Source organism: Alosa alosa, chromosome 24 (assembly GCF_017589495.1).
Source record: "Alosa alosa isolate M-15738 ecotype Scorff River chromosome 24, AALO_Geno_1.1, whole genome shotgun sequence".
Lineage (NCBI taxonomy): Eukaryota > Metazoa > Chordata > Actinopteri > Clupeiformes > Clupeidae > Alosa > Alosa alosa.
The window spans coordinates 3,750,270-3,776,828 of NC_063212.1; the positions used below are offsets into that span (position 1 = coordinate 3,750,270).

Below are 26,559 nucleotides of genomic sequence, written 5' to 3' on the forward strand. Positions count from 1 at the left end.
TGAAGCAACACTTCAATGGATCGGTTCCAGATGGATGAGTGGAGCTAGGCGGCGAAATTCATCTGGCTATTGCCAGGTTATGCTACCAGTCCTTCCTTTTCAAATGTGTTGCGCCTGTTTGCACAATTTCACAAATAATCATAATATGTGATTATTATTATAGGAATTATGTGATTAATAATATGACAAATAATCCCTGTGCACGGGGACCGAAACAATGCATGCCAACTTTTTCCGTGTTTATCACGTATTTTAACTTTCCCCCGCTGTCTTGCCGTTTTAATGTTTTCCCGTAGAATATCCCATATTTTAATACTGTCATAACAGCCCTGCCATCGGGCCTGTCTCTGTGTTGCCCGATTCATTGGCGCTTGCATGTTCGGCCTTATGTCTACGTGCGCACCTGAGGCTACTCGGCTACAAGAGAAAGAATTTCCCCCGTTTCTATATTCACTGCAAGTTGGTGTGGTGATTTTATTAAGGCATCAGGCTTGTATGTATTGGTTTATCAGAAATGATTCCATTTATCATAAGAATGTTGTTTGTGCAACTGTTTTGCGACATTTACTGGAAGTCATGGGACTGGACTGTCAGAGACTAAGAGTGAAAGTAAACAAGACAGGGCCTGGGAGAGAAAGGTACTTACCAGAAGGGCATAAATAGAAGGGGCTAGCAGAAGAGGAGATGCAGGGACTTTCCAGAAAGAGGAAGTGAAACCAAAGTTGAAGTGACACATAGAACCAAACGAAACATACCCTGCCTGGCAACAGCTTACACATAGAACCTGGTCACATGTATTCTGCCTAGCAACACACATTTTTTAATGTTTAGATGAGAAGGGTTTTCCACCAATATCTCAAGTCCAAAAACGGTCTGATTGGCTAAAAGGGGCCTGGTGGCGTTCCTGGTGATAGGAGCGCCTCCCAGGCCCCTGAGGCATAAAAGAAGAGCTCAGGCACATTCAGATCAGATCTCATTGGGTTGCTTGGCAGCTGCAACTCATCACTCTATTGCCTGGCCGGTCAGTCCTGGCTGTTTGGATTGTATTCTCACTGCAATACGGTGAATAAAGGATCAACAGTCTTCAATGTTTCGTCTTGGTGTTTCTCCTGCGGGTCTTTAACATCAGAGTGCTAATTGGCTTGGAGGTTCGGGATGTGGTCAATTTTCCACGACATTGGCCTACCATAACTTACCAACTCTGCACTGTAGATCCTAACTGGCTATTTATATTTTTCTGTGAAATAAGCAAATGTATTTGTTCAACTTTATGAAGCAAGTGCATAGGCTACTTGGAACATAATACATTTGACAAAGGACAGATGTATGTTGCTAGTGACAAAATATTAACTTTCAGTGTTTTTATGATGTCTTTGTCATGGGAAGTGTTTTCCCCATGCATTTATTCCTAGGTTACTGTCAGTGACTGCCCGTGAGAGAAGCGGGTTCTGTGTTTTAAGTTCATGTCAGTGACTGGCCTTGAAGCGGGGTCTGTGTTGTGTTCGTTAATTTATTTTCATTGGGCATGCGTGCCGTGCCGTCCACATCTCTTCAGTTCTGACAAAGCCAAAATTACTCCTTTTGAAACAATGAGTGCAGGAGCGTTTGTATGGTTATATTGCTTGGCGGGGGATTCCAAGCAGCTTTCAGCCATAAGGCTACTTTGAGAACATTTCAATTCACCCGACACTAATATTCAAAATGTTGAAAACTATTTCGGCATAGCCTATAAAGCAGTTTAATTAAATGGAATGTTAGTTGTAAACAAACGAGCTACTTGGTGAGGCTTGGCCTCACAGATCTTCGATGCCTTAGATGGCAGGAAAAATCTTCACGATAGGCCTATTAACTAACCACCCGATTCCACGTTGGCTGGGGAAGGGGGCCATCAGACATTTGTGCCCAGTTTATCCGGCCCTGCCCCCAACAAATCACACCTTCCCACCTCTGACAGCTTAAAAGAAGTCAAAGAGGGACTCCTTACTCACAGACCTATTCACAAACCTGTGGCATTTTGCCGTGTTTTGAAATCCTATGCAGCTACAGGAGCTTCCAATTGTGAGGAAGCAATTTTGCATTGTAGGCATAACTAACATGCAATAACGCCGCCAACAACAACCAAAACTAGGCTAATCATTATCAACATGTAAATTAAATGTAACATTATTGTGAATCAAATTAAAATGTTCTCTTTTGCAAGCGTAGGCAATAACAGAATAATTTAATAATGTTACAAAGATACTACATCAATCCATTATGTTTCATTAGGCTACTAGGCTATTGTTTTGCCTTGATTCATTTAGGCTAGGCCTTTTATTCAGGGGCCGTATTCACAAAGAATTTTAAGGCTAAAAAGTAGCTCCTAACTGGCGAATTTAGGAGCAACTGCTAAAAATAATGGAAGTGTCCTCTAACTTTAGGGACTCCTAATTTTTTCCACAAAAAGTTATTCACGAAGCATTTTAGACCTAAAAGTAGCACCTAAGTCTGGGACAGCTTAAGTCGAGGGGACTCTAACTCACTAAGACCTATTCATAAACAGCTTTTTGTGGCATTTTACGTTCTTGATGTTTTTGAAATGTAGCCTATGCGCAACAAGGAGCTTCAATCGCGAGGGAACAATTTTGCATTCATAAAGGGATGCAATAAGCCACCAACAACAACCAAAACTACTCATTGTTAACATGTAAAATGAAATGTAGCGTTTCATTGTGAATCAAATTAACATTTTCTCCTCTTTTACAAACGTAGCCTAGGCATATGGTGACAGATTAATTTAATAATGTTGCAAAGGTAGGCTACTGCATCAATCCATAGGCCTATGTTTCATTAGGCTACTAGGCTATTTGTTTTGCCTTACTCTTTATTCATTTAGGCTAGGCCTTTTTTATTCAGTTATTAATCATCTTCCGATCCTTAGCTTTTCGCTTGTGTGCGCGCATTCTCCGACCTGTCACCTGTCACTCATCATCAGAAGAGGTGTTTGGAATTCCAGCGTTACAATGCGTCAGCCGATCAAGGTGGTCACTTCAGTCAAGCTTCGTGCATGAGTAATGGCGTCATCCATAACCAAAAGACTCACTCCTAGTTTAGGAGTTGTCTGAAAACTTTGTGAATAACTTTTAAGAAAAACTCCAAGCTAAAATCTTTAAGTGCGATTTAGGAGTAGCCTACTCCTAGTAGTAAGATAAAAGCCTTTGTGAATAGCCTACGATCCCAGTTTTTCATCATCTTCCATCCTTGTGTAGCATGCGCATTCTGAGACCTGTCACCTGTCACTCATCATCGTAAAGTGAGGTGTTTGGAATCATGCCAGGCGTTACAATCATCAACCAATCAGCCAATCAAGGTGGTCAGCTTGCCCATTTACCCAAATTAAGGCCATCCTTAAAAATATTTTTGTTTTGCAGTAACAGCCAAAAAAAAAATACAAATGGGTCGGTAGGTAGGTCAATATTTTTTTTCAAGATTCAAAGTAAAAAAAAAAAGTACAATTTTGGTCATGGTGATTCGTGGGAATGAATTTACACAAATATTGCATATCGTGGGCGTAACTGACTGGGTCTTCAACCGTGCCTTCAAGAGCACCATTGCAAACCTCATTCTGATGCAGGTTATATAGACCAACCTTTCTCAAACTTCTTTGACCTGAGGCCCGGTCATGGCAGACTTTTGGGTCATAGGGCTCATCTACATGTACCCAGAAGAAGGCTACAATAGCTCTTAGCCACGTTATATTGAAATTTGACTATACAATACTCAATGTTATACAGTGTATTATACAGTCTCTGTTCTGTTTCTAAGGAAGTTCAAAAAACAACGTTGTTCTATTAAGTTTAAGTTAAATAAATAAATAGCCTTCCAACAGGTTGAAGCGGGAGCTTTGATACCAACGTTATCGATTAGTTTCAGTTTCTCTCGGCGCAGGCGCGCACTGAATGAATGCTCATACCACCACTTAATTGTAGGGCTCCATGTTTAATGACATCGATAGCAGAAACGTTTGTTTTCTTTTTTTCGATCCGTGGTTTCTTGATCAACTGCGCAGCAAATTATCAGATGAAGCACGGGCCTAATTTCACTCCACGACTCCAGCGGACCAGCAGTCTCCATGTTGCGGACCCATATTTTGAGAAATGCTGAATAGACCACAACCAATTTCAATACTCCGACACGGTCACCGTTAGACTAGGGGAGGAGGGATGAAAAAAGATCTGGCCACAGTTCTTCCAGAACTTCGTGCCAAGTAAAAGCGTTATCAGTTTGTGAATGAAACGGCTGTAGGCCATAGTGTGACATCGTTAAAACCAATGGTGTAGAGATGGCGCCACAGGTTTTTTTTTAAGTGAGCCACGTTTTGCATGTAGGCAATTTATATTCACAATACTTGGGCCTACTAAAAGAAATATTATTTTATTGCATTTGTATTGGTTGTTTAGAGTAAAAAAAACAATCGGGTCGGTATTAGCGCAAAGTTTACAACCGCAAGTCGGTCGGACTAAAAAGGGGAAAAAATAATATTTGGGTCGGTTCTAAATTGACAGGGTCGGTCGGGTTACGCAAGCGAAAAATATTTTTAAGGATGGCCTAATGGTCGAATATTACTGATGATCATTGTTATTTAAGAACATGCAGTGTCGCGTAGGGTACCAAAACATCTTGCTCGTAAAAAGCATCATAGCACATTCTGGCGGATCTGTTATTTACTGTAGGCTGCGCAAACCACAGGCCTTTAGCCTATTTTTGGCAAGCCTGCATTCATTCATTCATTCATTCATTCATTCATTCATTCAACCTTTATTTATTCTCGGAGGGTCATTGAGAGCCCTCATTTTCAATGAAGCCCGAGATTACAGACCCAAAGAAACAAAGCTTCACAAACAAGACAACATTCGAGGCCTTATGTTGAAGAATTGTATATAAAGCCTGCGCTAACAGTAATCCTCCTGCCAATCCAATGTGTGTCTCAATTGTCTCCCGCTGACCACCTCACACATTTCTCTAGATTTTGCAACGAACTTATATGACACAATGCCATAAAATATGCCAGTTTTAGGACACAGAATAATGTTTGTAATGATACCAGGTAGGCCTACGTTTAACAGTAACAAGTGTAATGAGCTATTCATTGTCGAAGGTGAAATTGTCGAAGGTGAAATTCTTACTTTGGAAAACAAACATTTGCCGATATTGCCGATCATCAGAATATAGCAACAGATTCTGTGTGTTCTGGACTGCAGGTAACTTGTTAAACCAGTGGTTCTCAAACTTTTTATTTCATTCCCACTTTGATCAAGGGGGCATGACTGATGATAGTGGAGATAGCGTGTTATCCCGAGGCTTTTGCAAGTCAGCATCTTCGGACGTAGTCTATTAAAAATATAAGTTTTTGATGTCCCAAACGGAGAGCCATACTTTATTGTTTTTAATCTCTATCTATGCACAAAAATGTAGGCATGGGGACATGATGAAGTAGGCTATCCAACTGTCCTGTGTTAAATTATTGTGATTACGAGCTAGTGGTTTTCAAACATTATGCGTGACTCGGACATCTAACTAAATGCAACAGGCTCATATCGTCCTAGCATTCGCAAAATGAGGACCAGTGTTTTGTCAAATTGCAAATAGCTATTAGTTTTTAACAATTTTTTATGATAGTATGAAGTGCTTTTTGTATAGGCTACTATCTTAATCTTGGAATATGGGGGAGGGAAGTGGCGCGTCTGCAGTCAGCCAAATATGACTGTAATTCTGCGGCATAAGCAGATGTATTTGTTTATTGTACAGAAAAATAAAATTGACATGTCAAGCAGTCAATTAACTACATTGCAGTCAAGAAGTAGGGCAAATTAAAACACTGTTTTGATTTGCGTAGTTGCGTTACCCCCAACACTGACAATAACATAGACAGCCAGTTAATATATTTTTTCGTTTTGTGGAGCAGCACCGGTAGGCTATCAAAAGCAGATTTCGATTTTTGCTACCACCGTGTAGTCAAGCCTTAAGCCATACCCAAGTAGCCTTAATCGAGGTAATGTTTAATTACAATTTATTTTGTTATTGAATTCGTAGGCTGAGATTCCTCTCGGTAACAATTACCACTGACAGAGCGATGTACAGTGGCAGAGCGACGCACAGTGGCTGAAAGTGGTACTAAAGCTTCACGCAGCTTCAAGCCGCGTAATGCGCGACTGAAGTGGCCATTTGAAAGCGATGCCCACTGTATGTAGCATTCAGTAGCCTACACTAGCCTTACCATCCTTCATTTTTGGATCTGGTCTTCCTGCTTTGATCCTAACTTTTGCACTGTATTTGAATGTATAAAAGATGGACTTTGTCCTCTGATTCCAATGTACTGTTTATTTCAGGAGCAAAAAAACAAGCTTTCCGTTCAACACAAGATTCTTAGTTGTATGACTGCAGATAACGTTCTTGCTTGCAGAGCAGCTAGCTGCTCATTAGTTCACCGTTGCGCTAAAACAGCACCCCTATCACAATTGAAAATTACTGTATGCGGAGGAGCTACCTCCCTTGGCCATTGAAAACTTGGCGTGATTCACGAGCAGGGGTCCGATCGTTTATAATGGACTTCAATGAGGGGCTTGAGGAGGAAGCTCCTCCATACAGTAATTTTCAATTGTGATAGGGGTATTAACTGTTGGCATTTTGACCTAGGGGAACGATTTTGTTCATTTAAAGTGTTCAAATAGTAATATATTAACAGTAATTTATCGGAATAGTAATTCACTTTATATATATTTTTTTTTCTCTCTGAAATTTTAGGGAGGGTGTTCCTCCCTTTCCTCTGCTACACATACATGGAAGTCATGTCCAGCTGACAGAGAGGCTACATTTCAAAATGTAAGAATTGTATAATACGCTTTTTGTCTTTGTATTATTTAAAAATCAAAATCAAATCAATGCATGTATTAATGAATTCTGGGTTCAGATCTGGGTAGCCTATGTTCTGAAAAAATATAGCATGTGCACTTACAATGACCAGGATAAATGCTTATAGCTAAAAGGTAGTGAGAATGGCCAAAAATAGAGCTTATAGGGCTAAATAAAAACAGGGCTTATAGGGCTAAATAAAAAAAATGCCATTTATTTCCGTAAGGCACACACCACATATTTTTCACATTTGCTCAGCCACAGAGAATCCCTCCACCATGGCAATGATATTGCCAGATTCAGGACAGTCACCCAGATTTGTTTTAATTTGTTTGATGCGATTTCCTGTATTCTGGTGCATTTTGGGGATGGCCAATACTCAGAATTATAGCCTACATCCTGATTTGTTGATATTGAGGCAGTGATTCCATGCAAGGGCTTGGGCTTCAGGGCCCCCTGACCCCTTGGGCCCGGTAGGCCCGTGCAGTAATCCATCCCGGGCCTTAAAGGACAAATTCGGTATTTTACACTTAAAGCCCTGTTTTCAGATAGTGTATGATTAAATAGAATGTTTAAGATTGAAATTTGGACACACGCTGCTGTCCTGAGAATTTTCGGTTTCTGTGGTAGCACCCCCCCTCCTCCACAATGCTGCATAGGTGCACTGGAATAATCCTTCCTAAAACGCATTAAACTTTCGTTTGCAAAGACGTGAAACTCACTGAGTGGTCAGGGGTGTTCGCTGATATGCTCACACAAGAATCGCTGCAAAAGATGCTTTCCAACAGGTGTTTTACCATGCGTTGTAAAACTGTGGAGCTATTTTTCCAAACGCCTCACACCCGTACATTCCTCCGTTGAGAGCTTGAATAATAGACACTCCAGCCCAGTTGGTGGCGATAATGCACCTTACACCGTCTTGCCAATTACAAGCAAACTACTGGCATTTCATTGAATACACAGAAGAAGCAGAAGATCGCTGTCTTGAGTTCCGTGGAGCTAGCGACAGTAAGCGACAGTACGCGACAATAGCGGGCAATATGGCGGCGAAAAGCGTCAAAATAAAGGTACAGACCTAATCGATCAGATAAAGTAGGTTAAAGTAGGTTTTCAGAGTATTTTTTCAAAGGTTTACCGCGAAATGTAAACATGTTGCTGAAACTTAGCCTATGTAAATGCATGTGCAAAATAATTGTAGCAGAATTGTCTTGCTAACATCCTTGAAATTGAACGGAAGTGATCTCATGAACACCTTTCTCAATGCAAGGCAAGACAAACCAGAGCCCGCTACGGACATTCTCTGGACAAACGTCTCCATCTCCTGATGTAGGCTACTATTAAAAGAGAGGGGAACAAAACAAACATAGAAAAAAAGGGGATAATAATGTACTATACATCGATTTTATAATAATGTACTATACATCGATTTAAAGTTAATGTTTTATACAATTATACTTTGCATTAATATAATTGTGGAAGGATTACCTTTTCATTAACAAGACCTAAAATAACACTATTATCAAATAACACTTAGTTCAAACTTAGGGTGGTAGGCTAAAATGGACTCCTTTGTACTTTCAGAATAGATATTTATGCCAAATTGGTTTTTATAGGTATATGCCATAATTAACTCTATAATGGACTCATATAGCCTACCCTAGGCCTGTCATACCATATACACAATACTATTGAACTTTAAATTGTGTGGCTATGGAAACAATAAGTTGTGCATATTTAAAAAGGGGTAAAATGGACTCCTTATAACATATACTTTCAGAATACACATAGATATTTATACCAAGTTCACTTTTGTAGTACCAGGCAATACCAAGTCACTAGGCCTTCTATTGACACACACTGTTGAACTTCAAATTGTGTGGCTGTGAAAACAATAAGTTGTGCATATGTAAAAAGGGAGTGAAATTAAATCCTTATAACATGTACTTTCAGAATATATAAAGATATCTATACCAAATTCACCTTTGTAGGTACAAGGCCATACTAACTCTGTATCAAGTCATATACTATGTCTGCCATTGACATACACTGTTGAACTTCAAATTGTGTGGCTGTGAAAACAATAAGTTGTGCATATGTAAAAGTGGGGTGAAATGAAATCATTATAACATGTAAAATTTCAGAATACATATAGATGTTTATACCAAATTAACTTTGTGAGTAAATTCCAGACCATACTACCTCTGTACCAAGTCATATACTATGTCTACCATTGACATACACTGTTGAATTCAAATTGTGTGGCTGTGAAAACAATAAGTTGTGCATATGTAAAAAGGGGTGAAATGGAATCCTTATAACATGTACTTTCAGAATATATAGATATTTATACCAAGTTCGCCTTTGTAGGTACCAGGCCATACTAACTCTGTACCGAGTCATATACTTTTAGGCCTGTCATTGACATACACTGTTGAACTTCAAATTGTGTGGCTGTGAAAACAATAAGTTGTGCATATGTAAAAGTGGGTGAAATGGAATCCTTATAACATGTACTTTCAGAATATATATAGATATGTATACCAAGTTAAGCCTTTGTAGGTACCCAGGCCATACAAACTCTGTACCGAAAGTCATATACTATGTCTACCATTGACATACACTGTTGAACTTCAAATTGTGTGGCTGTGAAAACAATAAGTTGTGCATATGTAAAAGGGGGTGAAATGGAATCCTTATGACATGTACTTTCAGAATATATATAGATGTTTATACCAAATTTGCCTTTGTGGACCCAGGCCATACCAAGTGTAAAATCTCTCTCATATGCTATAGGCCTGTCATTGGTACACTGGGTGAACTTCAAATTGTGTGGCTGTGGAAAACAATAAGTTGTGCATACGTAAAGGGGTGAAATGAAATCCTTATAACATGTAAATTTCAGAATATATATAGATATTTATACCAAGTTCACCTTTGTAGGTACCAGGCCATACTAACTCTGTACCGAAATCATATACTTTAGGGCCTGTCATTGACATACACTGTTGAACTTCAAATTGTGTGGCTGTGAAAACAATAAGTTGTGCATATGTAAAAGTGGGGTGAAATGGAATCCTTATAACATGTACTTTCAGAATATATATAGATATGTATACCAAGTTCGCCTTTGTAGGTACCAGGCCATACAAACTCTGTACCGAGTCATATACTATGTCTACCATTGACATACACTGTTGAACTTCAAATTGTGTGGCTGTGAAAACAATAAGTTGTGCATATGTAAAAGGGGGGTGAAATGGAATCCTTATAACATGTACTTTCAGAATATATATAGATGTTTATACCAAATTTGCCTTTGTGAGTACCAGGCCATACCAAGTGTGTACCGAGTCATATGCTATAGGCCTGTCATTGGTACACTGCTGAACTTCAAATTGTGTGGCTGTGAAAACAATAAGTTGTGCATACGTAAAAGGGGGGTGAAATGAAATCCTTATAACATGTACTTTCAGAATATATATAGTTTTTACAGGCATAAATATGACATACTGTAAATGTTTGAAAGTAGGCTATGTTATAATCATCCCCCACCTCATCCCACCTCACCCCAGGTACAAGCTCATGTTATGTCTGTACCCCAATCACATACTAGGCCTGTCAGGAAACACCCTTTAAGGAAATACATATATCAAATTCACCTTTGTAAGTACCAGGCTATGGTAACTCTGTACCAACTGAAATACTATAAGCCTATGACACATAGGCCTACTGTTCAAATTGAGTGAAAACAAGTTCTGCATATTTGAAAGGGGGGTGAAATGAAATCCTTATAACATGTACTTTCAGAATATATATACAGTATATAGATATTTATACCAAGTTCACCTTTGTAGGTACCAGGCCATGCTAAGTCTGTACCAAGTCACATACTAGGCCCTATCATTGCCACATAGGCTACTGTTGAACTTGAAATTGTGTGGCTGTGAAAAATAATCACTTGTGAATATTTAAAAGGGGGTAAAATGGAATCCTTATAACATGTACTTTCAGGAAATAATGATATGTTTGTAAAACCAAATATAAGATACATATAGATGTGTATGTAAAACCAAATTGAAGGCACTAAAACAGATACAGAAATACATGTGTAATGTTCAAATATTTACAAAAGAAATATGTACAAATATAGAATAAAAACAAATGGCCTGCATATGCAAATAATTGTCTTGACCTTGTGGCTTGGTTTTCACTTTGACATACAAGTTGTAGAAGCATCTCAAGGACCATTGATAGATGAGGATGCACCAGAGCTCAATTGCAAGCGTCATAACAAAGAGTCTGAATACTTATGTAAATTATATATTTCAGTCTTTATTTATTATACATTTTATACACATTTTATACACATCACTTAAAACACCTGATTTTTTATTGTGTGTAGATTTATGAGAAAAAAAATTGAAGATGAGTCTGAAGCATAAGAAAATGTGTAAAACTTGAAAGGGTCTGAAAACGTTCTGGTTGCACTGTATAGGACTGAAAGATTAAAAGAGAAAAACAGATGAGTGTTCAGGAAGACAGGCCTGTTTAGTTGAAAGCCCACTCACCACGTCAAGGTACAGGCCACAAGTGGGATGTTAGTATGACAGGACAAGACAGAGGACAAGGTTAGTAAAACACATATATAAATAGAAAGTAATAAAAGACAGTAAAAAAGTACATAAATGACAATTATACATGCTAAAGTTTCCATGCCCCTTCATGAAATGTTCTATAATGTATCCCTTTATAACCTCCTCTACTACTGTTCAAAGTAAGGGGATGCAAACTTTTCTTGGGCAAATAAACAATGATAAACAATGACAGACAAACTTCACAAGGACATAACATAAATAAGGACAATAATAAATAAATAAATACACATACATACACATGCACATACATTACCTTAGTGACCTAGGGGTGTCATTTCACAAGGACCTCAGCAGGAGCCAGAGCAAAACACTGCAATATTCACACAATGTCACACAACACACACAATTATCACACACACACACACACACACACATACATTGCAAATTGCCACAGTTTGATATTGCACATTGTCCGACATCAAATATTGCACACTTCTCCAATAAATATTATGAATAAGTATAAGTTATATATTATAATTACAATAATACATATTCATCAATAAATAAATACATAAATAAATAAATACAAACCCCAATATATCCAGGAAAAATATTACAGTATCACCTGGTGACTTAATTAATACTCTAAAATCCTCCGCAGATATTGCTACTGCAAAATTTGTTTAAATTTGTTTGAAAAAGGAAAGATTTAACAAAAAAAAAACATACACTCCACAGTTTATGCTATCAGACTGTTTTATAAATGTTGGGCATTTATGATAAAATTCATATCTAAATACAAGATTCACCAGCTTCCCATGGATCGCTAGATACTGTAACAATAGATATCTCTGCAATGTTGGTATTATTTTTTATCATTTCATAATCAAATGTTTTGATTGAGTCAAAGACTTTTGCTGTTACAGTTATTTCATTATTTTGGGGTGTTGTTCCATCAGCTCCAAAATCATAACAGCCCAATGCATGTTGTTAAAATTTACTGGAATAACTACTGTGTGGTAGCCACCAATTATTTTTTCAGGCTTATATATTTTTGGTAATACATTGATGTCAGGGCAAAATACACTTTTAAACACTGACTTATAAATGTTGATGGGACCATTACAATGTAATTTGTTGTCAGTTTTGCTTGGAGCATTTTCATATAAATGTCTATTATTTTATCATCTAGCCATTCACTACTTCTAATCACGCTCATATCCTTCTCTGTCATATTTGAGGCAAGTTGACATCTCCTTGAGGAATCCATTCTTGAATTTCAAATGGTTCATGATTACCACACTGTTTATTACATTTGTGTTTGTTCCTCATATAAACGGCATATATTAATCTGTTCAGTGGTCTCCACACAGTATTCAACTAAAAAGAATATGGGATTAAGTTGTATTAAGTTGGCAATTTCTGTTTGTTTGTCTGAAACACAATCAAAACTTAACAACTGTATAAAAGGTTTTTCTGAGAGAGATACCAAAAGGGATGCCAGTGAATACTTGTAAATGCCAAAAACTGTGTCGAGTGTAAGATGTAATGGGAGGCTTTTGGGGTTATCTGCTAATATGAGAAGTGACTGTGGCAAATGAATCAGCAAAGTTTCTGACACAGTATTCTCTCCACATGATTTGCAATTGTCTGTTTCATTTCTATTTTTTTTATTTAAAGCTTGATTAGTTAAAAAGTGTTTTATTGCCTCTTCTGAAATATCTAAAGGTAATGAGATTAGAATTTTGTTTGTGCGGTTTCTTCTCTCATTTTCTGCACACCTGATACAATTAAATAATGACAAGCAGTGAGCATAAAGCAAATCATTGGCTAAAAAGTTTGCCTGCAGGTATTTATCTACAAATGTTTTAATTAACACTACAGCTTCATTTTTAGTAAATTGGCTTTCAAGTTCATAATGTTCACATAAAGAGATGTCTTCAATTGCTTTCTGTGAAACTTGAAAGTCAGGGCTACGTTTCTTTTTATAGGCGGAGGAAAGTCTTTTTTGACACTGCTTCACGGCTCTTGTTTGTTTAAAGAATTGCAGTATTGGTGTGCTCCCACTACCTTTAGCTATTTCTGGCATACCCCCCGGTTGCCTACTATTTTTATTAATGCTGAATAACTTTGTGCTCTCTTTTGGGGTTTTTTGAAATGTATTCTGAAGGTGCTTGTGTACGCTTTTTTTCTTGTTCCATGATTCCTCGGGTTCCTGTATGTCTCTTAATCTTTTCATCCTTTTCAGTTTAATCTTCTAATTTATATAGTTCCTGGATGCATTCATCAGTTCTAAGTTTTTTGTTATTCAAAAACAATGTTTTAGTATTTTTAAATGTGACTTCTGAAATCGAAGTGGTTTTATCTAGATTTTTATTGTGGAACCTTTCCATCTTTGATAAATTAACCTGAACCATATCTGACCAAATTGGAATTACCGGTAGAAAATTATTAAATAATTTCTCGAGTAACATTGGGCCAAAGTAAGGGTTTTTTTCTGTGCTTTTTATAGAGGCCATTATATTGCTTTTTGCAGATCTCATTGGCTTGACGCATTAAATGACTTTTACAAGACCGTATGACGCAAAAATCTAAATCAATTTCCTTTTGGGTTCCGTTAAGAATGTGCCAGCAGCGATTTAAATATGTTGACATTGTGTCCTTATTAAATACATTCATAGCAGCTTGCAAAAGTACCAGTGACCTGTCGCTATTGATTTGAATCGGTGTATTATTACAACCAAACAACTTCATCTCAAAATGTCTAACTGTGTTTAAAAGTTGTTCTGCTGAACTCTGCATATATGGTCATCTGTTATCATAAAGGCAATTGGAGCAGACGCGATGAGGAGTTGATGACCTAACTAATGGTTATTTCAGAATATAATTTTTTTATTTATTTCTGAGTTAATCATGCTCCCTGTGGCATCCCAGAATGCTGGGGACGACTCTGTTATCTCGTGCCAGAGTCTTATGCCACCTTCAGTAAAACAGATGACCCTAAATGGATAAAGTTGAATGCTTTGAATGAACCCTTTAATCTTTTCATTGGACATGTCATCTACCTCCATGTGATCTTTAGAAGCTGCAGGGATTTAATTTCATCTATATCCATGTAACTTTGTAAATGTTGTTCTGATTTAATTTTCCTTAAAATTGAAGAGTCTGTTCCTATTCCACTCCTATTTTGTGCTGCCAGTGATTTCATATTTGCCTCTGCCAAAAGGTTATTATATAATTTATAAGCTGGAATGTTTTGCATTGCAGCAGCAAGCTTTTTTCTTTCTGGCTCCCTAAACGGACAAGCTTTAAGTTTTTCTCCAGAATGAAATATGTGACCCTCAAAGTAAATTTCAAATTTTGGCTCTATTTTTTCTCTCATTATTACACTAAATATCATAGCACATTCTTTATGCGAGCAGTAGCCTTCAATTATTAGGTATGGTGTTTTTCTTTGTCTTTTTTCTGCTATGCTAAACCTATGACTTTTAAATACTATTGGGCAGTATGGATTAAATTCAGAAATCTCTGAAGTAAATAGTTCTTGCCAGAAATGTTTTTGAAAATATCTACCCTTTTTAAATTTATGACATTGCTCCCATTTGTCAAGAGGAAGTGTAAATATACTGTTTTCTGGAACAGGTTTTGTAAATGGCCTAAGACTAGCTTCATTGGATAAAATGCATTGCGTTTTTTAAAATGCAATGCGTTTCTTCACTAATTTCAGTTTTCTCTAAAGCCACATGTCCTCTGTCCTCTTCCCTGTTCTCTGCTAGTGTGTCTGCTAATGTGTCTGCTAATGTGTCTGCAAATGTGTCTGACGGTGTGTCTGTCTGTATGTGTCTGGTTTTAGATGTGCATACAGGTGTAGATGGTGGTGTACATGCTGGTGTATTTGTGAGGTGTATGTTTTGGCCTATGTGATCAGCACTATTACTATTAATGTTTGTTTTGATACTAGTCTGTCCAAAGTCATATTTGTCTGAAGTCATCCTTACATTAGTTATTTGATCCAGTGTGTCTTTAAAGTTAACAGTGTTGGGACATTTTATTATTGTATATCCTTTCTTCATTGGATTTATCTGTATTTTGCACGAATTAGAAGAACAAATATACCCTACAGAATCGGTGTTGACTTTTGTGTCGGTATCGATTCCGACGCAGTCAAAATGAAACCATTGATAACAGATATCGCACGCTATCATAGCTTTTGCTATCATAGGCACGCACAATGACTTTCCTCATACGCCCCAATCACAGAAGTACATAGCATAATATCCACGTCAGTATCCACACCAACACATACACCACTGGCTACCCCAACACACACACGCACTGTCCACACCACTGGCTACCCCAACACACACACCACTGTCCACACCACTGACCACACCAGCACACACACCACTGTCCACACCACTGACCACACCAGCACACACACCACTGGACACACCACTGGCCACCCCAACACACACACCACTGGCCACACCACTGTCCACCCCAACACACACACCACTGACCACATCACTGACCACCTCAGCACACACACCTCTGTCCACCCCAACACACACACCACTGGCCACACCATTTGAAGTTCAACAGTGTATGTCAATGGCAGATATAGTATATGACTCGGTACACACTTAGTATGGCCTGGTACCTACAAAGGCGAATTTGGTATAAACATCTATATATATTCTGAAAGTACATGTTATAATGATTTCATTTCACCCCACTTTTACATATGCACAACTTATTGTTTTCACAGCCACACAATTTGAAGTTCAACAGTGTGCCAATGACAGGCCTAAAGTATATGACTCGGTACACACTTAGTATGGCCTGGTACCTACAAAGCTTAATTTGGTATAAACATCTATATATATTCTGAAAGTAAATGTTATAATGATTTCATTTCACCCCCCTTTTACATATGCACAACTTATTGTTTTCACAGCCACACAATTTGAAGTTCAACAGTGTGCCAATGACAGGCCTATAGTATATGACTCGGTACACACTTAGTATGGCCTGGCACTCACAAAGGCTTAACTTGGTATAAATATCTATATATATTCTGAAAGTACATGTTATAATGATTTCATTTGACCCCACTTTTACATATGCACAATTTATTGTTTTCACAGCCACACAATTTGAAGTTCAACAGTGTGCCAATGACAGGCCTAAAGTATATGACTCGGTACACACTTAGTATGGGCTGGCACTCACAAAGGCGAACTTGGTATACATATCTATATATATTCTGAAAGTACATGTTATAAGGATTCCATTTCACCCCCTTTACAAATGCACAACTTATTGTTTTCACAGCCACAATTTTGAAGTTCAACAGTGTATGTCAATGGTAGACATAGTATATGACTCGGTACACACTTAGTATGGCCTGGTACCTACAAAGGCGAACTTGGTATAAATATCTATATATATTCTGAAAGTACATGTTATAAGGATTCCATTTCACCCCCTTTACATATGCACAACTTTTGTTTTCACATCCACACAGTTTAATTATATTGACGCTGAAAAAATATAGCATTCTAATGTGTATTTTCGATTTAAATGTCTTATTTAATTATTTTTCTAAATTTACTTTCCCTTTGGTAACACAATACAGTTTTAAATTAATAATTTTTAAACATATTCATTACTTTTTCATTGACTTTTATTTTGAATGATTCGCGAATGGCGGCCATATTGGAATTTTCTTTCCTGTCGCTAGTTTCACACTACTGCTGTCTTGAAGTATTTTGCACAGACAGCTAAAAATTAGGCGATTTTGTGCAGTTCCGAATTGCGGGAAAATTCGTAGCAAAAAAAGTTGTCACAGACTTCCTTTCAACGATCCAGAAAGGCTAAAGTTGTGGCTGGAATTTCTGGGGTTGGATGTGAGCACACCTGTTGAGAATCTGCAGAAAGCTGATCACTGTGTCTCTGCAGTCGGCATTTTACTGAACTTCGCTGGACGTCGAAAGAAATCGCCCAAATAGCTCTTTCGCCTGAGAAATACAGCGGTTACCACATTACCTCCTGGGACGACAGAGTTGGAAGAACTTGGGGTAAGGTTGACATTTTGTAACGTAACGTTTGTAACAGGCGGAAAATGAACTTATTTGTTATGTCCTGTTATAACCTGTCATGTTCACATCATAAGCCTAACACTAACCCTAGCCTACATGAATAATTTGGCTACATGATTTTGTACGTTTACTATTTTTTTGGCTGTGGAACTTTCATGATGAAAACATAATGATTCACGTAGGCTATCATTCACATTGTGCAAGTTCCAAGACATTTTAGCATTAGCCATGGTTGGACGTGACAATAATTTGGATAGCGTAGTAGCCTACAATACCAGAAAGAATACAAACAACCCCATATCCGTTTCCAGCAGCAGAGTAATACCGTACCTCACAGCACATCCAATACAAGTCAATGGAGTTGGACAAAAACTACGATAAAACCTGTTGGAAAGAATCTTTTGCAGCGATTTTTGTGTGAGCATATCAGCGAACACCCCTGACCACTCGGTGAGTTTCACGTCTTTGTAAACGAAAGTTTAATGCGTTTTAGGAAGGATTGTTCCAGTGGACCTATGCAGCGTTGTGGAGGAGGGGGCGCTACCACAGAAACTGAAAATTCTCAGGACAGCAGCATGTGTCCAAATTTCAATCTTAAACGTTCTATTTAATCATAAACTATCTGGGAAAAAAGGGCTTTAAGTGTAAAATACCGAACTTGTCCTTTAACTACAACTTGGTTGTGTTCGCGCCATAAATAAAGCTGTTCCAAAAAATTCGTAATTGTACATTCAAATACAACTCTGTTTGAGTAACCGAATTCTTTAATGTCATTGAAATGCCAAAAACATTGTTAATTGGATTATTAAGTTCTAAATTCTAAGATACTTTCGCTTTCTTCAAATAAGGTGACATTAGCTATGATGACCATGTGGTCATGCAAACATAATTTACATTTAAACATGTTAACGTTGATCATCACCATGTTTGTTACTACCTATTAAAATTTGCACCATGTACAAGTTAACATTGGGGTGTTCGGCAAATAGGTAGCATTGTGCAAAATGTTAAAATCTGCTGTTTATATGGAGATATCCAAAACAGCAACCTACCTCCAGTTGTCCACAGGATCGAAAGGAAAGATTCTGGGCAAGGCCAGAACCCGGGTCACCAGCGTATAGCAGGTGCCCCAGCCAGTTGTGCCACGGCTGGGGCCACAAAATACAAATTAAAGAAATATTTGAGTACCTCAGGAATTTCTTTTATCAAAATGATATTTTATTCAGTTAAATATTTTTAAAAATCAGGAAACTGCAGCACATAGCGGTTGCTGTACATCTGGGCAGAGTACACTTGCACAGCTTTTACCCGAGTGTATTCGGCCAACTTCTGTTTTGCTGAGTCCTTGCCGACACCTCCCCCTGCAGGTGGAAAACTGTAATGGGACCGATTTTATTTTGCCGGGTCTGACCTCAGTTTGCCATTGCCGAATCACAGCCGATTCCCCCGCAGAAAATACGGAATTGGCCCGATCCTTTTTGCTAATTGGGGTCTTAACATCAATTTGCGGTATGTTCATCAAGTGATAACTTGTCCTCAGCAGCAGTTTTGATTTTTTTGACCTTTCTTTTTCACTGTGCCCACATACTTGATTGGTGAACAGCATAATTTGCTGAGAGAAATTTTTGTCAAACATCACCTGCAGGTTGGAAGGCTTCTGTATGAAAGCTGCTTGGTTCAGCTTCTGCGGGTGGTTGACAGTCACTGTTTGGTTAATCAGCTTTGATAAGCTCTTTCCAACACGATGAACAGAGTTTCTATCAAGGTACCAGGCCAAGTATTTTGGCTTTGTCCTCATTTAAACAGCGGAGGGATCCATGCTTTTGAAACTAATGCCCCTTAAAATAAACACTTTTAAACGGGTATTTTAAAAAGATACTCACGAGTTATCTTCTTTTTATGAATGCCTCTTGGATCCACACAATAGTGTTGCGAGCCCTCATACCTTGTTATGAATACTTTCATGTCATTCTCAACTGAAGTACTGATCTCCATCTTGATGCTCTTTGTCTCTCACAGAGGACTGCATACCATACATATATAGACTGCCTAACCAGCTGGCTAGTAATTATTAAAAGGGATATTCCACCATTTGGAGAATTACACTGATTTTCCACCTCCCCTTGAGTTAAACAATTGATTTTTTTACCTTTCTCCAGTTCATCCAGCCGTTTTCTGAGTCTGGCCATACCACTTTTAGCTCCAGCCTAGCGTAGATCATTGGCATTTCGCCTGCTAGCATCACAAAAGAAAGTGTAATAAGACCAACGGAAAATGAAACGTGGCGATTTTCTGGGCTGATTTGACATGGAACTATACTCTCATTCAATGGAGGTGGAAAATTAATGTAATTCCACAAATGGTGGAATATCCCTTTAAAGTACTCACATAGGCACTGATAGGTTGAAATTGGTGTAGAAAACTTGTTACAAAGATGGCAATTATGCTAAATCCTCTTGCTGCATGTATGATGACCAGTCAGTCTTATGTGTGTATAATTTACTTGATCAGTTTATTTTCTCTAAATAAGATTTGTTTATGAGTAGGATGTTCATGTTGCAATACTTATTTGGAGCAATTCAACTATGAACCATAAAATGTGTGTTTTAATTGGATATGTGCAGCAAACAAGTGACTCTCTTACTCTTCCATTGACTCCCATTGTATTAAAAGAGCACCACATGTTGGTGCAAAGTGGTACTGTAGATCCAGTACAAATTCAGTGGATTTATAGACGACATTTTTCAAAATTTTAATCTCAATAAAGAAACTCAGCAACAAGTCCAAATTTTACAGAATGATATGCTTATTTAAAAAAAAAAAAAAAAAAATCCAGTTAACTGTGAAATGAGAAGATGAAAACAGGCTTTTTGAAAATCAAGCCCAATTTTTTTTTTCTTTTAAATGCACTGACTGATACCAAAGTAAATGCATGGACATGGCCTTATAATCCATACATGAGTGGGGGGGAAATCTGATGAACTTGTCACATACTTTTTTAACGAGAAGCCCTTAAAGGTGCTGATGTCTTTTCACATAATGAATTTATAGCCATTTTCAGAGCTTTCTACTTCTATTCACATAGTTTCACTAATGTGTGTGAAATACCAAAGGAGCAAAAAGGATTGTTCACCACAATGCTTAAAATGACTTAAAACTTCAAAGGGCTGCAGTTTTGGAACCATTAATGATACAGATATACTATTTAAGGTTTATGCATAGGTTTGGTCTACAAACACCTGTGATTTTCCCCCCAGATTTTTTTTGGAGAGGGTGACCTGTCAGCCACTGGGTGATTTGACACGGATTGACCCACTTGAGAATCAGGTCTCTGCTCTCTTGTTTTACATACAAACTTGTTAAGCCAATTTTTTTAACTGTTCGGTGGGATTTTCACCCCTTTTTGTCCCTCTGTGGTGGCGTAGTTGGGTCATTGTAATTTCGGGGCTCGTGCTGGCCCCCGTTAGCCTGGCGGGCCATCCTATATCATTGAAATGTATAGTCTGGAATCGAACCATTTACCTCGCTTAATCCAAGGGGCGGGCAGAGAATAGTCTTTCAAACTGCCTAGGCATGCAATAGGCCAGCGCTACGACCATATCCGTATCCGGGTCGGCAAAAGCGGCAAATACATCCTTCTTCGAAAGGAATTACTTAAGTGCACTGTGTTGCTCAACTTTCAAAGAAAAGCACAAGTCCAACTCCTCCAAAGTTGACGCCAACGCCGATTCAAACAACCGCTCTTCGTTAGCCATAGCCACCTTCCTTGTTGTTCACCGTCACAGGACTGTAGTTATCCTGTTAAGCCCGCCTTAAGACTCTCTAACAAAATAGAGCGCTGTGATTGGATGAAGTCCACGGCGTCAGCCAATAGAAATCCCTATGGTTTGATACTAGACGTACAGGCTGAGCAAATTAATTTGCCGCCGCTAGGGTGCGTCTAGATTTCTAGGCTAGGCCCCAGTCACATTGAGATTTAATAAAACACCTTTAATTGGAGAAATACTTACTTTGAAATGTTTAAAGGAGAATTCCGGTGTGATATTGACCTAAAGTGTGTTGAAACATGATACCGAGTGTGAACGTATGTCTCATAGCCCATCTCGGCTTGTCCCCTGCACTCCAAAATCTGGCTAGTTAGCCGATGCTACCAACAGCTTTTTCAATGGTGGTGCTTCTGCATCGGGCTAGCCATGCAAATAAATCACTGTTTTACACCATTTTACGAGGCTCAATGTATCTCTACACTTCATTGGTAGACTTCCGAGGGCCCTGACATTTAAAACGAGACATTGAGAACTTTGAAAAAGCACTGGTAGTTTACTTACAAGATGATTTATACAGACAGTATCTTCACGAAGTTTAGCGTTTGCAGCCATCTTGAATTTAGTCACGATAAGCCGAGCGACGAGTTGGAATGAACAGGTATGATAAGGGATCAGATTCCAAAAATAATTCTGTGGAAATGCATGGATTCCAGTTTCTTCCAATAGCAGCAACTGGAATCCATGCATTTCCACGGAATTATTTTTGGAAGGTTTCGACAATTGGCCTGGGAGGGTCATGTCTTTTTTGAAAACATTGCTGGAGGGTCGTTGAAAATTTTCTTGCAGGTAGGGGAGGGTCATGCAACTTTTGATTGAAGCACACAAAATCCCTCCGGTGACCCCGTTTATAAATAACGAACGGTCCCTAATCATGTCAATGTTGCAAAAAAGCAAACTAAATAAGTCATTGACATTTGTTTAGTTTTAAATCACTTGGGGAGACATAGGACACATGATCCAGACGTTGCGTTGTCATGGACTATTTTGGCAGTGCATTACGACCATCTGCTGGACTGAGGTGTGATGGCAGGTGTACACAGTAGCCTCGTTCTAGCTTACAATAGCTGCCGAATACATAAGGCAAATTGTCCAACCTTTTCAACGTGTCTCACACGGTTAATACATTTGGACATTTAAATTCAGTAATTTAGCTGATGCTTTTATCTAAAGCGACTTATAAAAAAGGAACAATCAAGGTATTTGTAATGCCCATTAAAGAGGCACATATGAACACACTTTTCGTAAAAGAAGGGAAGATGCAATGAGTTTGGCTGTGGGGGAAATGGTTTTGCCTGGCAAATCTACAGTATAAGAGTGCTCTTATGGAAGCATACTTTTTTTCTTTGTGTGGTTATTCATTAAAAACCTGAGATAGTAACGGATTTGAAAATAAATGGACTGTAGGCTTGGTAGTAAAGGTGAGTATCTGATTTTACTGAATAACACCACAAATATTCACTCTTGAACTACCACAGTGGGTCACTGTGGCTGTCCAGCTGGGGCGCTCCCTGGTGGCCCCTCAGTCAGGATTCCCCTGGGTCCCTCCATCCCCCAAAAGCCTTCTCCAGGTACAAGGCGGTGGCCAATGTCAGGCGGTCCTGCAGTTTCCAGGAAATCACCTGCACACCCAGCGGCAGCCCCTCTCTGCTCAGCCCAAGAGGACACTGGGTAATCGGCAAACCAAGGACGTTGAAAATGCCTGCAGCAGAGAGGTGGTGGAAAAGGAGACATTTTAAGGTCCGTATTTAAAGTGGACGTGAAACAATGTCCTTTTTATGGGTTTGGTACAAAGTAAAATTCATTGGAATTTATTTTGAGGAAAAGAAAATAACGTAAGGTAACTGCTGATCATTTAAACAGGCATTATGTACAACAGTAAAGCAGGCTTTTATTTTGACTCGCCATATTGCTTTTACGTCAGCCATGACATCACTGGGTTGGTTAGTTGACAGCTCGTCGACAGTCGACGCAGAAAGTGCACGTAAAGAGACATTTTGGAATTTGAATTTGAGAGGAAACGCCTTTACACAGTGGTAAATATGGCAGAAGACGAGGAGGAAAGGTCTTTCGAGGTTACCAGGAACCCTATGGCCTACGCTTTTGAAGGAGAGGAGAGAAAGACAAGCGCAGATTAACGGATTATCAGATGCTGTGCTGTGAGCGTAGGGTGGCCTTTCGTCCGGACAGTTCAGTTTTTGAGCTCACTGTCCGGACAGAGAGAGTGTGTCCTCCTTTTTGGACAATTGTCCAGATTTTTGTCATGAGTGGCCATCATGAGCACATAGGTTACGCCTCATTTCAAGGCCTCTGTAAACTACTCATCTCTGTTACGTGTCATCATTTCTGACACCCCGCCACCACCGTTGCACGGGACATCACAAAACTCCACCGATTTCCTTTTCGCGAAGCAGTCAATGCGACAACTCCCCTCGTGATTGAATGAATGAACACCATTGCTGAGCCTTAAAGCTGCAGTTGGCAAGATTTGTTTGATCATATTCACTGAAACCGACACTATGCTCCGACAGAACAACATGAATCAGCTGGTTTTAGAAACAAACCACTTCTACCCCCACCTAGAGCCTGTTGTTTTTTGAAAATCCACAGTTCCCGGTTCTTCTGGTCCAATCAGAGCAGGGCTGTGTGAGATCTGACTGTCAATCACAGTCTGGTGCGCACTGACAAGCACAAACTCGATGAGCGGGTGCTCCACAGATACACATAATAAAGGCTAGATGTCTTATGGCGGAGTCTCTAACGGCATCACAGGCGGCCATCTTGTCACAGGCAAGCTATCTGGTGGGCTCTGTGGTACCTGATGTAAGGTGAGTGATCTGCACGAACACAAATACTCTTATCTCGCTCAAATCTTGACGGACTTATAAACGGTTTGGTTTCTTACAAACGTTATTAACGTAGCTATAATCTGGATGCTTGAACATTTTTAAGTTAAACATTTTCATAAGTATGCAGTGTCATAACTACATCTCTGACGTTTATAACGTTTGTAAATTTGAGCATGTTAATGGTTATTTGAAACACAATATTATGAGTTACCGAGCTGACTGTGGCAAGATGGCCGCAAGGTGCGGACGTCGACCTCCGACATCTAGCCTTTATTATATATATCTATGGGGTGCTCGGTGGTAGTGGGGGAGGGGTATGAGAGTTGTAAACATTTAAAAATTTGGCTAAGTCCCCTCAATCTGTCAGACTTGCCCACTGCAGCTTTAAGTTGCATATGGCGAAACGAAAGACGTCTTTCAACTCTGCGTGGTATTCTGAACACCACTTTGCTGACAGACAGGACAAATGCATTTTGTAAACTGTGAAACAGATATTGAGCTCCAGGGGTAAGAGTGCCATAGAGAGGCATGCTCTCACAGGCAGGCACAAAGAGAAAGCCAGATCTGCTGGGAAATCCTCTGTGGCATCGTTTTTGTTCCAGCAACAACCACAGCTGCAGAGCTCAAGTTATTAAGTGACTAAAAAGTTATTGGTTTAAAAAGGTGGGTTTGTTGACTAATGTGGAAAAAAAACACACAAAAAAAAAAACTAATGTTACTATGTTATTATAATAAGTATGGGAATGTTGGAAATAGCTGACTAATGTGAAAAATATATATATATATTATGTTATAATAAATAGGTGCCTTCTATAGAAATGGTTTATTTCCCCATATGTTACTCCGATTCCATATGTGACCTCACTTTTGGACACAAGTGTCCTCATTTTCAGTGTCATGGCGGTGGTCACCCTATGTGAGCGGGACGTCTTGGGAGTGTCTATGCTCTACGTGAAGTGCTGAAACCTTGGACCAGCCCATCAACAGCAGGTAAGTTCGCTGTAGCTAACGTTCTTTTAACACAAGCTGCCGGTTATGTTTCTCATTGTACAAAATATGATGAATGTTTAAAACATAGATATAAATGAAAAAGTTTGCTTTTACCTACGTATTGATTGACTACTCGCTACATGTGTATCTGTCACTTGAGTAGCATTCGGGAGGCTAGCGTTAGCTTGTAACTTAACCTGAGCTAGGTTAGCCATCCCCAGCTGGCTAACTAACGCTAACGTTAGTTGCCATAGGCCGATGATGACTGCGATGGTGTTAGTACAGAAGGTTATTTGGGTAAGAATGAACGTGTTCATTTCAGATTTAATTAGGGAAAGATTGTTTAGACAATATGCCTTTTCTCAGTCTGTTCAGTACTGCCTACAGACAGTTCTCTCCTGATCCCTTCTCCATTGAACTGCCCCCCTCAAACCCATCCCATTCATCAGCACTCAAACAGGCTACAGGCTGTGGCGGCGGCGAAGGTCTGAATTCCAGAACTGGTTTACTGTAAGGATAGTCATGGGTAAGGATTTGAAAAAATTCAATGTCATCAGTCATTGTGGCTTTGTTGTTATACTGCTGCACTTCCTGATCTGTCTGGGTGCCCACACTGACATGTTTTATTGTTTGCTGCTGTTCCTCAACAATGTCACACTCGGCAATACTGTTGCTGTCTAACTGATGCATCAGATACACATGTGTCTGCCTGAACTATGGAAATAAAGAATATGTTTGTAGTACAAAGGATTTTTTGCATTTGTGTATTTAAATATTTTGCATACATGTATGTAAATGGAAACTAAGGATTATACAATGAATAAACCAGAGTCACTGACATTATTCAACCCATTTGGATTGATAGTGATTATCAATATTTCAAACTAAGAAAACTTAATCTTGTGTTTCATGTCCTCTTTAAAAAATATAAAAGGTGGTAACTACACACAATTCATCATTAGTAAATGGCTTGTTTATCATTTGTTAGGTATTATCAGTAAAGCATTTGTACACACAGTTATGAATGGTTTGTTCATAGTAAATAGGCCTATATCTAAAATATGGGTAATAGTATATCAGATATCAGACAATATACAATAAAAGTATGGGACAAAGTGTCAGTTACCTGTGTAGGCAAGGTTGAAGGGTCTGAAGAGTTGGTGGTGGTGTTTGGGGGCCACCCAGGGATTAGGGGGTACAGTAGCACCCCATCAGAGCCCAGCAGCTCCTCCAGACGCCTCTCAAGCGCCTCCTTCTGCTGCAAAAGGAACGGTGATGGCTTGCCAAAGTCAGCAAACTGTTTGAGAGC

General features: G+C 38.9%; 1 protein-coding gene and 2 long non-coding RNA genes across 4 annotated transcripts in view; 1 reads left to right on the forward strand and 2 right to left on the reverse strand.

Annotated features, from left to right (window-relative positions):
• man2b2 (mannosidase, alpha, class 2B, member 2) overlaps nt 1-26,559 on the reverse strand; it is a 40,004-nt gene that overhangs the window by 9,004 nt on the left and 4,441 nt on the right. The window lies entirely within an intron of this gene.
• Nucleotides 17,271-26,169, forward strand: LOC125289402. Its single transcript, XR_007192627.1, has 4 exons — nt 17,271-17,566; nt 22,890-23,151; nt 25,139-25,250; nt 25,617-26,169. It is a non-coding gene; the product is annotated as an uncharacterized LOC125289402 (long non-coding RNA).
• LOC125289401 lies at nt 22,828-26,553 on the reverse strand. The gene is made up of 2 exons (XR_007192626.1): nt 26,377-26,553; nt 22,828-23,113 (listed from the first exon to the last, which is right to left on the reverse strand). It is a non-coding gene; the product is annotated as an uncharacterized LOC125289401 (long non-coding RNA).